General features: G+C 36.3%; 2 long non-coding RNA genes across 2 annotated transcripts; both read left to right on the top strand.

Annotated features, from left to right (window-relative positions):
• The first annotated feature begins 8,524 nt into the window (after positions 1 to 8,524).
• On the top strand, positions 8,525 to 10,936 carry LOC148218254 (uncharacterized). The gene is made up of 4 exons (XR_015800503.1): positions 8,525 to 8,589; positions 9,414 to 9,530; positions 10,092 to 10,202; positions 10,840 to 10,936. It is a non-coding gene; the product is annotated as an uncharacterized LOC148218254 (long non-coding RNA).
• A 3,642-nt stretch (positions 10,937 to 14,578) lies between these two features.
• Positions 14,579 to 15,952, top strand: LOC148218255 (uncharacterized). The gene is made up of 3 exons (XR_015800504.1): positions 14,579 to 14,725; positions 15,022 to 15,108; positions 15,194 to 15,952. It is a non-coding gene; the product is annotated as an uncharacterized LOC148218255 (long non-coding RNA).
• The last annotated feature ends 278 nt before the right edge of the window (positions 15,953 to 16,230 follow it).

Raw genomic sequence — 16,230 nt, forward strand, 5'->3', positions numbered from 1 at the left:
AATGGTTGGGGTTGGCAGCAGCCCCTTGGGAACTTCCAGGGTTTCCAATATTGAGCTTCAAATATGAAATTTTGTTTTTAGAGAATGACAGTGGCATTTGAAGAGCTTCGTGTGCAAGCAGAGCAGGACAGATTGGAAATGAGTTTCAAACGTGAGAATTCTGTTTATTGTGTTCATGCTGCTGGCTCAACAATTTTGTATTTCACAGCATTTATTACACATAAAAAATGTGCAGTGTCAGAGCAGACAGATGTGAATGGTGAGCAGGTCACACTGAGACACTGGGACCCTCTTTTATTCCTGCTGCCTGTATTCACTGCCTGGCCCCTTCTGCTGTTGTTCCTCTGGGCCAAATTTGGAACTTTATTTTTCAAATAGTCACTCAAAGTTCAAGTTTTGTGTGTGAAGTACAGCTTAGAGATTAATATTTATTTCCTGTAGTTGGTTTACTTAAATGGTAATGCACTAGTGTATAGCTACACAAACTTCAGGTAAATGTTCTCTCTATATGTACAGGCTGCTGTGTTCCTGTTTGTGCTCCTGTTTCATTTTCACATGCTCTTTTCTGTTAGTTTCTTATAACAAACATGGAGTAATGGACTAATTCTGTGGAAAGCTGGCAAAAAAAGATATTTTGATTATAAAATCAAATATTGCCTCAGCAGTTACTCTTGGGAAACAAAATGTACAGCTGTACAATTGCAAGCAATGTTAAACTGGAAGTTGTATTGAACTTGGAGTATATTTCAGCTAGAATATTAACTGTGGATATTACTGTATCTCAAAAGTGAAAGAAGAAGCAGAAAAAGTGGACAAGTTTGAAAAAGAATGCAAACTGCAAGTGAGTCAGAAGGAGAAGCAGGTTTGCTCAGTTTTACCATTTAATATGTGGTAACAGCTTTATTTGTGACTAAAAGGGCAGTGCAAGAGCCAAGAAATCTTTCTGGGTATTAGTAGAAAAGACAAAATAATAGCTGAAGCTGCATTTAAGTCAGATTCTGCTAAGTTTAGTGATGTTTCAGACCTTTAGTCTACTGGAATTCACAGTTTGATTTTGAACTGGAGGACTTTTTCATTTGGAGTAATGTGACTTGATCAATATTTGGCTAAGATCAACAACCTTATGTAACTTGAATGACAGCAGCTTATCATACCTGGGGTACAAATGGAAATGAGTCTCTGTCCCTTTTCCACACTTCATCATGATATTTCTTTAATTTTGCTAGATTTCAGCTCTTACCATACAGAGAGATGAAAAAGATGGTGTAATAAAAGACATCCAGGCTCAGCTGCAGATATCACAAAATAAGATTGCTGACTTGCTAGAAGCAAAATGTAAGAGTTCTGTCTGCTGTGTTTAAATGTAATTGTTTTTAGAAGCATAGGAAACAGGGTTGTGATAGTTGTTCTGTTGCTGGTTGGCAGCAGAATTTTGGGGCTTATCTTTGAAACAGAAGCTGCTTATGTGGGATGAGAACTGGCAGGGTAATTTTTAGGGTGAGTCAAGCAGTGAGAAGTTTTGAAAATTGCAAGGGGAAAACACATTGCTTCAGTTTTACAAATTTACAGTCAGGCAGGTGCCACTGAGGACACTTACTTTTCAGACCTTGATTTTCAATATTTTTAAGCCATTTATATTCAAAGGTTTTATAGTATATGATGTCAGTACCACTGGCCTTTGTTAAATTCTATAAATGTATGTATTTTCGAATTTCTAACAGCATTTTTTTAGTAAATATCCTATTTTGAAAAATATAAACATACATCTTTTTTGCTTAGTACATGGAGAAGAAATGTTAAAGGAATCCCAGGTCAGTCAAGAACATTTGAAGGCAAAGCTGGGAGAGGCTGACATTTCATTGCAAAAGGCAGAGGTACACTTTGCTTACAGTTTTACAGTTTAAATAAACTAGATGAGTATTTGCATAAATAATTATGGATACTTTAGATATGAAACAACTGTAGCTGTCTGTTGCAAAACATGGTTAGAAATTAGATCATGTTTTGAAGGCTACTCAGAAGAACTTAGAAGCTGAATTCCAAACTACAGTGAAAACATTAATTGAGGTCACCAGAGAAAAGGAAGCACAGGAGGAAGAATGTAAAAAAGTGAAGGCTTTGCTTGCAGCTGTGACAGAGGAGTTTGAGATTTCTACTGCCAGTTTGAAAAGCTTGCTGCAAAAGGAGCAAAATAGGTAAATTAAAGAGTTTCCATTCAGAGGCATCTTACAGTTGCAGTCTATGACAAAATCAAGAACAACTGGAAATGAAGCTGAAATTTGGAGGTTTTTTGATACAGTGGTCTAAATGCAGGGAATTTAATGTAATTTTTTTATATTTGTGCTGGTTGATACTGGTCTATAAAAAGTAAAATTTTTCCCCCTCCAACTTCGATAATTTTGTCTTCAAGAAATACAAATTTCTGTAAGTATTTATTTGTTGACTTGAATGTCTGCTGTTCTGAAGTTGTAAAAGTGAAATTTGGTAGGTGTTGCAGCTGATATATTGTCTGCCTGTTGAAAGGTAAATGTTCTTCAAGTGCTTGTGGTAAGACACTGTCCTGTTGTCCTTCAAGTTTCAAGTGCAGTGCTTTGTACTGTACATTTGGAGGTTTTAAATTATCATTTTCTTAGATCAAAGAAATATGAAGACGAATCAAAGCTGGTTACCTTGGAGCTCCAAAAGAAGTCTGCTGAACTGGGTAAGGCTTGTAGAAAGGCAGAAAATGAGCTAGGCAGTAAGAAAAATGTTTTCTGCTGCTTTCTGGAAATGGACTGTCTGTAGTACTTGGAGGAATGATGTTACCTGTACCTGTCAGGAATGCCTGCATTTATTTGGACTCACCTGACTCCCCTTTCTTTAGTGGTCATTGATCCTTGCACAGCCAAAGGGCAGGGCTGTGCAGAGCTCCAATGGCAAGGCCATCCATGCATGAATTCTCATGGAAGCAATTTTGGTTTCCAGCTAAGACCAGTAGCACTGCAGGTGCCAGGAGTAGCAGACAGGATTTCTGTAGCTTGTAGCAGAGATAAAACTCTCCCATTAAGGTTTCTGCAGACCCTCCCCATGCTGGATGTGGCAGGGCTTATCTTTAAATCCTGCTTTGATATCGTGTGGTTTCTAGGGATGTGCTCCTCAGCCCCCAGAGTAAGAGTTCTGCCTTCAGCACTGTTTCCTGCTGTGCAGCACATGGTGCTGGATCTCATCTGACAGATGAGAAATAGAATTGGATGTCCCTGTATAGATTGAGGGCATCTAAAGAGAAATGTTCCAAAGTGAACTGCTAATGCTTGTCTAGAGCAAGGCAGGATGAGACCTGTGAGAATTCCACACCAAACACGACCTTGGTGTGGAGTACTTGCAAAAAATACCAGTATTGTGAATATGCACATAGAAAACATGTGGAAGTTAGTAATAACTGGTTTCCTTTTTCAGCCTATCCATGTGATCTGAACTTTCAGCAGTTCAGATTTTTTTTTTCTGGAACAATGCAGATGCATGAATACTTGGAGAATACTCTGGTCTTACAGTTCATGGTTTATTTGAAACCATAATTGTGGAAAACATAATAGGCTCTGAATTTTATTTAAGATAAATAATTAGTTTCTGTTCAGATATAGATTTGCTCATGTCTTTCTTAATCATTTTTCAAAGTCTACATTTAGATTGAGTCATAAATGAGCTTTACAGTTTCTGAACTTAATCCAGTAAGTTTTGAGAACTGGCTATTGCAAAAGGGAAAGTGTTTTATACTGCCTGCTAAGTATGAAAAATTATTTCTGTTCCATTAATTTTGCATTACATGTGCTGTAGAAGAGATGACTAAGTTAAAATGTGATAAAGAAGTGCAACTTGAAGAGCTGTCAGAAACTCTGGTAAATGTTCATTTTATTAATCTCATGGCATTTGCTTTTCATATGAAATTCCTCTTGCTTTGTAAGTGCCTTAAATGCCATAAATAAATACAGTCTAGTCTACCTTAACATTTCTACTAAACTTTCTCATCCACAATTTCAGTGTTTTCTTTGAAGATCCTGTTTATTACCACTGTTTTTCTTGTCTCCTGTGTTTTGGTTTTCCTTGTCAGGTTTTTGGTTATTTCCTTCTTCATTCATGCCCATTCAAATGCCTTTATATCCCTCTGGATAGAAAGTTTTCCCATTTTTTTCTTACTTACAGGAAGGTAATTAGCTCTGGCCTCTGTGCACCCTGCTGTACTGTGGCACAGGCCCATTTTCTGTCACAGGAGTCTAAGCTATATGAATTACACTATTAACAGAGGTTTATTTTCATGATGATTTTATATTTACAAGTCTAACAAGAAAGCATATCAACTAAAGTTAAGGTAGTGTGAAATCAGGTGTGCATTTCACTACCTCTGCTTGTTGTTACAATCTGTGCATTGAGTGTTCTGAACTGAGTTTCACTAATTTTCTAAAATGGGCAAATTGGAGGATTCTTGCTGAAGAAGGATCTTGAGGCTGCTGTAAAAAAATTGCAGAGAGAGAAAAATTTGGAGAGAGAAATCAGAGAGGTCTGAAATAGTGCAATAATAAAACATGTTTTTATAAATAGTCAAGTTACACATCCTAACTTGAACACAAGTTCATGGAAGTAGCACACAGAGCAGTGTCCCACCCTGAGCTGCTCTGCTCACAGCAGTGACAGCAGGAGATCTCTGTCCTCCTGTGCACAGGGGCCTGGCTGCTGCCCCTTGCACTCCTACAGTGCCTGTACTGAGGATGGAGGCACAGCCCTGTTGATTGCCTTTCTGCTCTATCCTACAGAACTGGAATTCTCTGATGTTTCTTTAGTCTTTTTTATTTAGATGAATGCAAAAGCTTGTAAAGTCTGAAGCAATTATCTTTATTTAAAGTTATGTCCAAGGACTCTAATTTAATAGTTTTGCAGACTGGGTAATGAAACTCACAGCAGGGGCCAGGTACAGCACTGGTGTCAGAGCTCTCATCTCACACCACTTCATATCCCAGCAGAGATATGTAAAGGTACAGTCTGGATAACCCATGGTGTGGATGTTGTTTGGTTCTTCTGAAAGCCTTGTGCTGTTATCTCATGTCTGAAAACCACCATGAGTTGTAGTTTACACATGTGTGCTCAAAACTCTTCTTTTTCCTTCTGCAGAAAGAAATGCATGGTTTGAAAGCACAGCTGACTAGTACAGCTGAAAAGGAGCAAGATCATTTAAACCAACTTTTGGCTCTGAAAACAGATCTTCAACAAGAGAAGTATGACCATTTTGAAAACACAGTATTTAATTTTTTTTGGTGTTATATAGAAGTTACTTTAATCCACATGAAATGAGCTGTGATTGTTTTATAATGGAAGTTTTGAATCACACAATATAACATAAATTATATACTTACAGTTGTAAATTACATTTTCTCTATTTGTATTATTCTATGGAATATGTAGTTCTTCCATATCTCTGACTTTGTTAACAAGAAGAGAAAGTTTCTGAATTCCTTGTTAATCCTGCTTTGAACTACATCATCTTCACGGACCATTGTATTTATATAAAAGTTGACTCTGATTTTCTTTTCTTCTTCTGTCTCCTTTTTATATCACTGTGACTGCTGCAAATCCTGTATTGGTAGATAAAGGCCTGGACTTTTTTCAGCATGGAGTAACACTTGATAATGGGTATATTTAACTTCAAAGGAGATTTCAAAATGCATGTTCTTATTCCTCTTGGCCATTTGTTTTAAATTAGGTTAAAGAATGAACAACTAACAGTGTGTCTCAATAAGCTTTCACTAGAGAAAGAACAAATAGCACAGGAGAGAAATGATGTGGCTGCAGAACTCGAGAAACTGCAAGAAAAACAAGAGGCAAGTTGTAAAATTCCAGATTTTTTTAAAGGACAGTGCTCAGTTTTACAAATCAGATGATAAACTGCAACATGACATGGTTCTGTAGAGTACCTAAACTGTTTTTTGTGCTTGAATTGGGAAAGAAGTGTATTTACACTTGTGAATAAGGCAGGTCAGTGTTCTTTGGATGTCTTTGAATTTTTTAAGAAGTCGCTTTGAATTTTATTTCTTTGCTGACATTGGTCTTTATTTAGGAGAGTGAGAAAAAGGAAGAAAATACAAAGCAGTTAGTTGTAAACCTAGAAGAGGCAAATGGCCAGCTAAGGCAAGTGAAAACAAATATTAATATCTGATATTGTTAAAGGAAGTAAATTCAGATAGTTAGTTGTGTTCCTATGTTGCTTTCTGGGATTTTTTTGATTAATATTTTTCTAGATAATACAGCTAAACAGAAACTATTCAGTTCTGCTGTTGGCAAGTACAAATTTTATCAGATTAGAAATACCTGTTGCTACAGGAACAATGTTTGCCATCACTTTGTTTTACATAGAAAGAGCTGTCCTGTTGTGCATTAGACATGTTAGGTGTGAAGGAAATGAAAATGGAAGTTCAAGGTTATGGATGAAATGTGACAAGGCAAAACTGGCTGAGTGTTACTCTGCAGAAATCTCTGTACCATCAGTTCAATAGACAGGCAGCCTCCCATGTTTCAGAGCTGCATTACAATAGTCCAGGTTAGGATGTCTTTTCCTTAGCTTAGCTGGAACATCTTCTCCTACTTAAAATAAAAAGTATGGACAGTTCACATCTTGACTTACTAGGCATGTTGCTTCATTTTAATAACATTTTCATTGAGCAGCTTATGAAATTCCCATCAACATCAGCAGCTATTTGTGGAAAATAAAATATGAGTTTATTAGTACTGAAAGGAAGTTGAAGGTAAGAAGTAAATATTTACTAATGCTTCTTAATTTGGCCCTTAGAAATGAACTGGAGTCTCTGAAGGAGAAAATGGCAAAGACAGGTGACGAGATTCAAAGTAAACTGGATGAAAAAGAAGAAAACGTACGTATGGAAATATGTTACATAACCCACAGGACAGAATTGAAATGTAAAACGTTTGTTGGGATTTTTTCTGCAAAGCTCTGCCTGGGGGATGTGGTCTCTGCCAGGGGCTTTCTCCTGTCACAGCTGCTGCCAGCTGTGACATTGTGTGTCCACATGCTGAGCCCTGGTATTTTGAAAGACAAGCACAGTCACAGGGATGTTTATTCCTTGCTGGGAAATTGAATATTAAAGATTTGTTTGATTTCAAGCAAACAGGGAACCTGTTTCGTTTTTTTTTTTTTTTTTTCATATATCCACTGGGTGATGGATGGGCTCTAGATTAGTTTTTATATGTAATGTGAGTTCTAGCTTAAATAGATTCAAATATTTTTACTTTCTGTAGTTTCAAAGCAACCTGGGGTTTTTAGCATTAAAACAGATTTCACAATTTCATTGTAAAAGTCAAAGATTTACAATTCTAATTTCAGATTAAGAGTATTGAAAATGAAATTTCAGGAAAGGAAAAGCAGTTGAAGAGTCTAGAAAATAATTGGGAAAATTCGTTTTTTCATAGATTGTGGGGAACTTCATACAAATGTATTTTTGAAATTGTGAAGATACTGCAGGATTTTCTCTTCTTTCTTTCTTGACTCTATAACTGCTAAGGAACTGGTTCACTGCTATTAATTAAATTAATTAACATCTTGTAATACTTTATGGCTCAAACTCCAGTCATTCTAAGATAGCAGCTTGTGTTTCAGTCCCATCAGAATAAACCAGACTGGTGCAAGTGCATGTTTGGGAATGTTGACAGAAATTGCTAACACAGGGCATAATGTTTAGGACTTAACTAATTAATGTTTGAAATATCTCTTTCAGGTTAGTAATTTAAAGAAGCAGATGGAAAATAAAGCCAAATGCTTTGAAGAGTTGCAGCAGGAGGTGTGTAGAGATTTTGAGAGTCACAAATACATCAACACATGGTATTTTGGGGTGACTTTTCAGCATTTTTCATCTGCTGTGATATCTTTAGATACACCTATGTAATTTAAAAATGTTCCTTTCTTATCCTAACTGAGCAAATTAAGGAGTCGTCTTTGGAATCACTTGATCTGTTAAATTAGCCTTAATTTGAAAAAAGCAATTACAAAAATAATATCTTTAACAAACTTATACTTTTTTCATTTACTATATAGTATTATTTATGTACTTGTAATAAGGACCCATCACAGTTACCACTTGTAGAAAAGAATTCTGCACTAGCACAAATTGTAGAAACTTCACTGTAAAATATACATAACTTGTATTTTTGGTCATGACGTCTTCACACTTTCTGTCAGCAGCATCTTAGTTTTAATTCCCATTCTGCCCCTCGTTTGTTATTCCCTGTTGTTGCTCAGGGGGAGCCTTTCTTAAGGTCATGAAGAAACAGGATTTGCACAGTAATTATCTGAGCATTCTTTTGTTTGGAGAATTGTTCTGGAACCTGAACTGCACAAGAGAAAGTTATGGAATGAACTCCATTCAATAACAGGAACTTGATGAAAGCTGGAATTTTGAAGATTCTGACATTCTTGACACAGTTAAACCATTACATAATTCTGTTAACTTATTAAAGTGCAGTGCTTGTTTTGTTTTATTTCAACAGAATCAGGTGCTGAAAAAGAAAATTACTGCAGAAAGCAAGAAAACCAGTATTCATGAAGGGAAGGTAGGTTTAAATAACATCACACAGAAGATGAAGTGAGTGTTTTTAAGTCCCAGTGTAACTAATGACAGTACTGGTTTAATACATTGTGAGCTGGGTTATGGATCTGGGATACAGATTTTGCAGGAATGAGCTCATAGTTTTTAGAAGATGCTTCCATTTTTAATCATTGGGCACTGACAATTGGACATTTAAAAGAGATGGACTTCACATCACAATTAATTATGTTTCCAATCAGTCCCTTTCTTTTTTTTCCTTTTATTGGTAGTGGACTGAACAGTAACCCCATTGTGACAGAAAAGCATTTAAAAGACTTACATACATTACTCACTTCAGGCTGTTCTTTAAATGTGTTCTGCAGTGGAAACCCCTCTGATGGGAACATTGTGTCCAGCTTTGGGTACTGCACTTAGAGAAAGAAGTGGACTTTTGGGAGGATATTCATATGAGAAACTTAAAAGGAAAAACTGTAATCAGAATGCACAGCTGGGAGGAAAATGTCCCATAAAACCTGTGAAAATCTTATATAGAATTACAAGAGAGAGAATAAAATCTCCATCTGTATTTGGTTTTTTCCAAGGAATTCACAGCCTTTAGGGCTGTCTTTCCCGTTGTGCTGTTGCCATTGGTTCTTTGAGTATTTTCTAACTCACTTCAGGACAAAGTTCAGTTCTTTATAAAAAAAAAAGCTGAACTTTTAAATAGGAAGCACTTTAATCATATGCCTGAGAAGTAACAGTGTGTTCCCGCTCAAAAATAAGAGATAAAAAAAAATTAACATATTAATTCCTAAACAAATAACAGCAGCAATTCTGCATTCCCAAAAGGTGAAGAAATTGCAGTTAGAAATGGAAAATATGAACAAGCAACATAAGGAAGCAGTTGACATCTATCAAAAAGAGATAGAAACAAGAAAAGTGAATGAAAAGAAACTTAACGAACAGGTGAGAGGTGTTAATTTTTACTGCAATTAATTTTTTTTTTATTTAAAATGTTTTTATGAAGCTTTATTGACCAGAGCCCTTGCTCTTACATTTCGGTCTTATCAACAGAAATGGTTGTTGTGTATGCCTGTGAGCAAAGCTTTAGTACATCAGGTGCTTAAGTTGAAATATTTGAATATGTCTTTGAAAATAAGAACCCAGTTAAAAATTCTTTCTTTCTAGATATAGTTCAAAGAAATTCTACCCTTGGTATAAAGTCAGCATAGCTAAATGAGATTATAACTTCTCCCATATTAGTATTTTTTTGCCCACACATTTTTGTAATGCTAAGAAATGTTAGGGCAGAGTGCTTGAAATGGCCTTTGGGTTCAAAGTGAACTTGTACCTTTAATCTTGCCCATTTTAACAATCTGCATAAAAGATGTCAGATTTGAAAAGGATTTCAGAAGCAAATGAAGTCCAAGACTACATTGCACCCACAAGGGGAAGAAGAAATTAAAGTAATAGTTTTAAAACATATATTGTTATGTTTATGAATGAAATGCAATGTACTGCTCCCAGGTAGAAAAGCTGAGGTTGCTTTATGAGGAAGCAGCAGTGATACAGAGAGAAACTGATATCCACTGTCAGCACAAGATAACTGAAATGGTGGCACTTATGGAAAAGCACAAGGTAAGAGATTTTACTGATTGCTGGCATTTGTAATGTGTTAATAACCCTTCAAACCCACAAAGAGGCCTGAGTCTGGGAAAAGGAAGCTGAACACATGCTTGACTTTTCATCACCTAAAATCAAATTCATTTGAAGATTTTGAAAACATGCCTATGGGCAGATAAATTTCATTTCTCTAAACTTCTAGGATTTAATTTTTTGTTTTAAAGTTAGGCTTCCTTTAATACCCTCTGAATGCAGTATTTATCAGTATCAGTTTGGCCTCCTTCTCTGGGGAAATTACTTAGTGCCTGTCAGCAGTTTATCTTGACACATTTTAGTTTACCTTTCTGTTACTCTCTTTTGCAGTATCTTTAGCAGATCCCATTAATAAAAATAGCATGGCTGGCTCTTAGCTGCAGAACACATATTGCATAGAAATAAAGCACACTCTGCCAGTCCACAAAATAATACTGCATTGAGCATTTGATTTCTGCAGTTTCTGCAGAAGCATTTGTTCATGGTGCTTTCTGAATCTTCTGAGGAGCCTGTTTGAAAAAATGATGTTTTAAGACTGGATAGATCTATAATTGTAACATTTCCATGTTACAAATCACATGTTTTGAGTTTGTTGTTGGTTTGGTTTTTTTTAACACAGAACGAATATGATAAAATGATTGAAGAAAAAGATGCAGAATTAAGAGTATATAAAATTAATCAGCAAAAGCAGTTATCATCAGCAAGAGCACTGGTAAGGAGTACTTTCCAATGTTAAATAATTCAGTGGAGGGGCTGATGTTCTTGTGTAGTGGTTTGATACTGGCTAAGCTTCAGGCACGCACAAAAAAACCATTCACTCATTTTTCTCTTCTGTAGTTGAGTAGAGGAGGGGAAAGAAAAATTGAAGGGTTTATGAATTGAGATAAGGATTAGGAGAAAAACAGTTTAGGGGTAAAACAAGTTCGAACTTCAACAATATCGAGAAAATGTATTATAAATAGATTTAAAAGTGGGTAATGAGAATTAAAATAAACCTTTAGAACACCTTTTATCCCAGTCCCTCCCTGTTGCCCACCAACAGCACAGGGAGACAAAACGTGATCTCTAGTCAGTTTGTCACTTGTAAAAATGAATTGAAAAGTTCTTACAGGGTTTTGCAGCTCTGAAAGGTTGATCTCAGTTTTCCAGGGATGACAGACCAAGAAACTGGGTGTGCAGGGACATTTATACAGGGGAGGTTCTCGGGGAGGGCACAAATTCTTTACCAATAGGGGAAGGCTGGGGAGGAGCACAAGGTGAGGTTTACAATACATAACCCAAGGAAACACGGGGAGGGAACAATTGAAACAGATCAATGGGGCTTCAAAGAACAGGGAATTGACAGGGAAGTTTCCAAAGTAAAGGGTAGGTAAAAAGTGGGATTGACAACTTAATGGGAGGAGGAACAGGGAACATTCTGGATCAAGGGGCAGGTTTAGGGCAAGATGGACAACTAGGTGGGAAGGTACAGTTTAACAATGCAGGGGGGAATGGAACAAATTATTGAGAAGAGAACACACCGCAACATCTCCCTCAAACCATGAGGGATGAGAACACACTGCAACATCTCCCTCAAACCATGAGGGATAAGAACACACTGCAACATCTCCCTCAAACCATAAGGGATGAGAACACACCACAACATCTCCCTCAAACCATGGGGGATGAGAACACACTGCAACATCTCCCTCAAACCATGAGGGATGAGAACACTGCAACACCGTTACTGCCGCACATTTCCACCCCTCAGAAGAAGAAGAAGAAGTGCACACAGGTTTTTTCTTCCTTAAATCTGTCATCACAGAGGCATTACCAACTTTTAAAATCAGACCAGCAATGTGTCCATCATCAGCACCTTCAGAAATTGGCTCTGCTGGAAACAGAAGAAGCTTTCTCTCTCAGAAGCCACTTCTGTGGCTTCCTCCTGTGAAAAACGAGGTTCCCTTTCCTGGTAAAATTTAAAAGGTTGAATAAAAAACAATGAGACAAAAAATAAAGCAAAAGGTTTTAAAGGCTTGGTGCTTGACATTCAGCCAAGACCACCCACTAACTCAGAAAACACTTCTTTAAATGCATCAACATGTTGTATATTCATAGATCTTCAAACATTATTCAAAATCATCCCCCCCCCCCACCACAACCTGTAAATCAATTTTTTTTTTCTTCCCTGGGGTTCTGGTGTCCGATAATCCAAGAATGTGAACAATTTCCTGATTATCTTTTTTTTTACCATTCTCTCATTTTTATCATTCTCATACATGAACAAAACCTTTTTACGTCATCATTTTATACTCCAAGAAAAATATATGTATTTATCACACTACTATTTCTAAGTTTTGTTAATAGCAGAACTAAAAGAAACTGTATTAATACAGCAGAGTTTTCCAACATTATACATACAGCATTCATTTTAATATTTGTGAAAAGCCAATAATAGAATATGTTATTATAACACTCCACCCCCACTGAGAGCCAAGCTGTGTTAAACCCACACACCTTGAGTGTAATAGAATTATAAATGTCATGTTTTACTTCTTCCTATTGAATATTTGGGGAAGGGTTAACTATCTGCTTTAGTGGGACTGAACAGTAAAAATCAGCCCACTAATTTATTTCCTTTTATTGTCTTACAGATCTTATTCTGGGCACTAAAAACTCCAAATGCTTCTAAAAATAAATGGGAGTAGCAGTGTGTTTGTGTCTACTCTTCCAGCCAGTGTGTCATGTTCTGACTTCACAGTTTGAAAAGGAAATTTTTGTTTTAAATAGTTCGATTCTGCCCTCTCACCCCATTCTCCCAAGTGTTTTAAGGTCTTACCTTGAACACTTATGATCAACTACCTGTTTCCTATAGTACTTCAGTCTTTAATTTTAAACAAGGTAAAGCAAAGCTTTATGTATAGGGTTGAAAAACCAATAGAATTATCTTTTGTATCTAATGAATATCCCTATTAATTATTTTGGACTGTTTTCTTTTTTCTGGATTGGGCATAGTTAACCCTAGCCTTTATTTAATTGTTTTTAGGAAAATGAGCTGTCATGTTTGAAACGTGAACTGTCATCCCTTAAGGAACAGCTGAAAGCAGAAATTGAAGAAAAGGTGGAGTTTTTCACTAACTGAGCAGTGTGGGTGAGGTGTGGCCTGGGCTTGTGCTCTAGAAGTTGTGTAAGGAATGAAATTGAATAGAAAAACCGTGTCTGGTCATATATTTGTGTGAAGTTTGTAACAGTCTGTGATTATAAACTGTGTTCTGTAATTACACCAAGAAGATTCTTAACAACTGAATTCAAATAAATATTTCCTTCCTATCACATAACTCTGTTTTAGGAGAATCTTGTAAAAGAGCACTCTCGAAATATGATTCCTGAAAGTGAAAAGAAACACAAGGTAACTTTAACTTTTTAATTGGTTTTAGAGTTTGGAAGTATTTATATGTGTAGAATCAATTGAAGTGCCATGATAAATTATTTGTGTTCAGCAAAACACATTTTGTGTTCTTACTTCTCTGTATTTCTTACTTCTCTGTAGATGCTTAATTTTTTTTTCCTGAGATAAGCAGGGATTTTAAAGGGTGATCCCATTCCATGGAGACATTAGACAGCAGTTTATGGAAGGGCTCCCAGTGTGTCATTTTTCTTTCTCAGTTGTTGCTTTATATCTCTAGAATTGTTTTACTTAGTCTTCAAAAGTGTCCATTTATAAAAGCACTTTTTTCTCTATGGAAGGGAAAAAAGTTTATATAGCTGTAAAAATTATTGAAGTATCAAAGTATTCCTGAATACTGAATACTGCAGAACTTGCCCTTCTTCCCTGTCAGGAATTTGCTTGTGGTTTTCATCTTGGAACAACAGAATCCACCATCGTTTTGGTGTTACCTTTCTAAAAAAGGACTGCACTGGACTATTGCAATGTTTCTCAGTTTAACTTCTAGTGAAAGGGCTGTTTCAAGTAACACCAATCTTGATATTGCTGTCAATCTTTCTCTGAAAGCCTCTTCCTGCAGTTTTGTTAGTTTCCATTTTCTGAGATGTTTGATACAGTCCACGTGTAGTGGCTGCAATTGAGAATAACCAGAATTTCTGCAGATAAACATAGAGAACAATGTGCTATGAAACTCAACTCTTCCACAGCTTCCTGTTCATTCTCCTAGTTTGGCAACCAAAAAAAGGATATTTCTACCCCACCCCACTTTGTTTGGGTCTTTGCTTCGTGTTTGGATGGAAAGAAAATAATTCCACCACATCTCTCAGGTGTCTTCTTGGACACTCAGACTGTAAAGTGGGTCATGAGATTGGGTTTAGACTCTATATTTACTCCATAAAATAGAATTTAAAACTACAAACATTTTCTTTCCCAGACATATATTATAAAGACTCCTCCAACAGATAAACTGCAAAGTGGAAGAAGCACAAACCTGCCCTCGGAGCAGAGCACAAGGAAAAAGCAAAAAGTGCTTGTCCAGCTGGATTGTCAGTCAGACAGCTCTGAGCACACTGACCTCCTGGTAAGAGCCAGAGAACAAATCCTGTGCTGAACAGTTCTTTGTGCTCACTGCTGTGTCTAAGAGTGAAGATAAAGGGTTGGGGCTTCTACATTCAAGCCAGTATTTATGTGTATATTTTTACTTGATTGGCTCTTTCTGGAATTGTGGTTATATGTACATAATTTGCATTCTTTTTATTGAACTGTTATGCCTCATAACAACATCTTAACTTTTTTTTTTAATAGTTTAATATCCTGAGAGGGATAGAAAAAGTATTTTTTAATATAGTGTGACTAAACAACTTTTTAATTTATTAGAGCATAGTCTCAGAAGAAGAAATGTTTAAACAATTGTACAAAGATTATCCACAAGCTTCACAATTACATTCGACAGCACCAAAAAAGGTATGTTATCCTTTCATAAGATTAAACCAAACAGTTAATGAGATTGTTTACAGAAACTGATGGGTGGCTTTATTTCCCTTCCTAGACACCAGCTCCATGCCATGGGAAATCTCCAGGCTCTGCACTGAAACTCCAAACCATGAGGAGAATGCGCCAGGCGGGGTGGGCGGCGGTTTCCAAAATGGACAGGAAAAGAAAAATTCCAGAAGCTGTAAAGCTCTTTGCTTAAAATGCAGAAAGGCCCAGTGCCCTGGCATTGCTTCCCGGTGCCTCCACAGCGTTGTTATTCTCTGAGTTAGCACTTGGTTGCATTTTTCTGTCGTGCTCAGTGTGTTTAATATTATTTTCATTTCCTTTACACATATAAACTTCATAGTTCTATAACTGCATCCCCCTGCAGAGCGTTTTCCACCTTTCCTCCCTTGTGCTTCAAAATGTTGGGACACAAATTAGCCAATTTAAAATTTTGAAAAAAGTAGAACTACATAGAAAGTTGTTTCAAAGCTGCTTCTGTCATTAGAAATTCTGGTTTTAAAGAACTTCTGTTCTTTTAAATTTACTGTTTTTCTGAATAGATAGCACAGTGAAAGAAATGTAGGTGTTAAATGTATGCACTTTTGCCTGAAGTCTTCTGTTTTTTTCCATTTCACTGGCTGTTAGACCTGTCTTTTTAGACTGTTTTGTTTTCACTATGTTAAAACGGTTTTGGAATTTCTACAATGGAAGTTTCAATAGAGTTACTTGCATTAAAAGATATTTCATCTTCATAAAGAGTAAAATATGCATGTTATAAGATATGAAAGCAATGTTAAGATGCCATTAAATTGTTTTTCTGAAATATAAAGTGTGAGACTAAATATTGTTGCTTTAAATATTTGAACACAGACAGAAATCACCAGCTAGCCTTCCTAGGGACCAGCAGCTTCTGCCACAGAAGTGTAAGGATAGATTAGAACATCTATTTCTGTATTAATCCTGATTAATCTTGGTTTCACAACAATGACAACTCCCAGTTCAGAGCCTAGAGATAACAAAAAACCTACAAGTTTCTTCAAACTTCAAATAGAATGAAAAATCTTCAAATAGAATGAAAAATCAAAAATCCAAGATTTGTCTGAAGTG

Source organism: Sturnus vulgaris, unplaced genomic scaffold, assembly GCF_052056855.1.
Source record: "Sturnus vulgaris isolate bStuVul1 unplaced genomic scaffold, bStuVul1.hap1 Scaffold_192, whole genome shotgun sequence".
Taxonomy (NCBI): Eukaryota; Metazoa; Chordata; class Aves; order Passeriformes; family Sturnidae; genus Sturnus; species Sturnus vulgaris.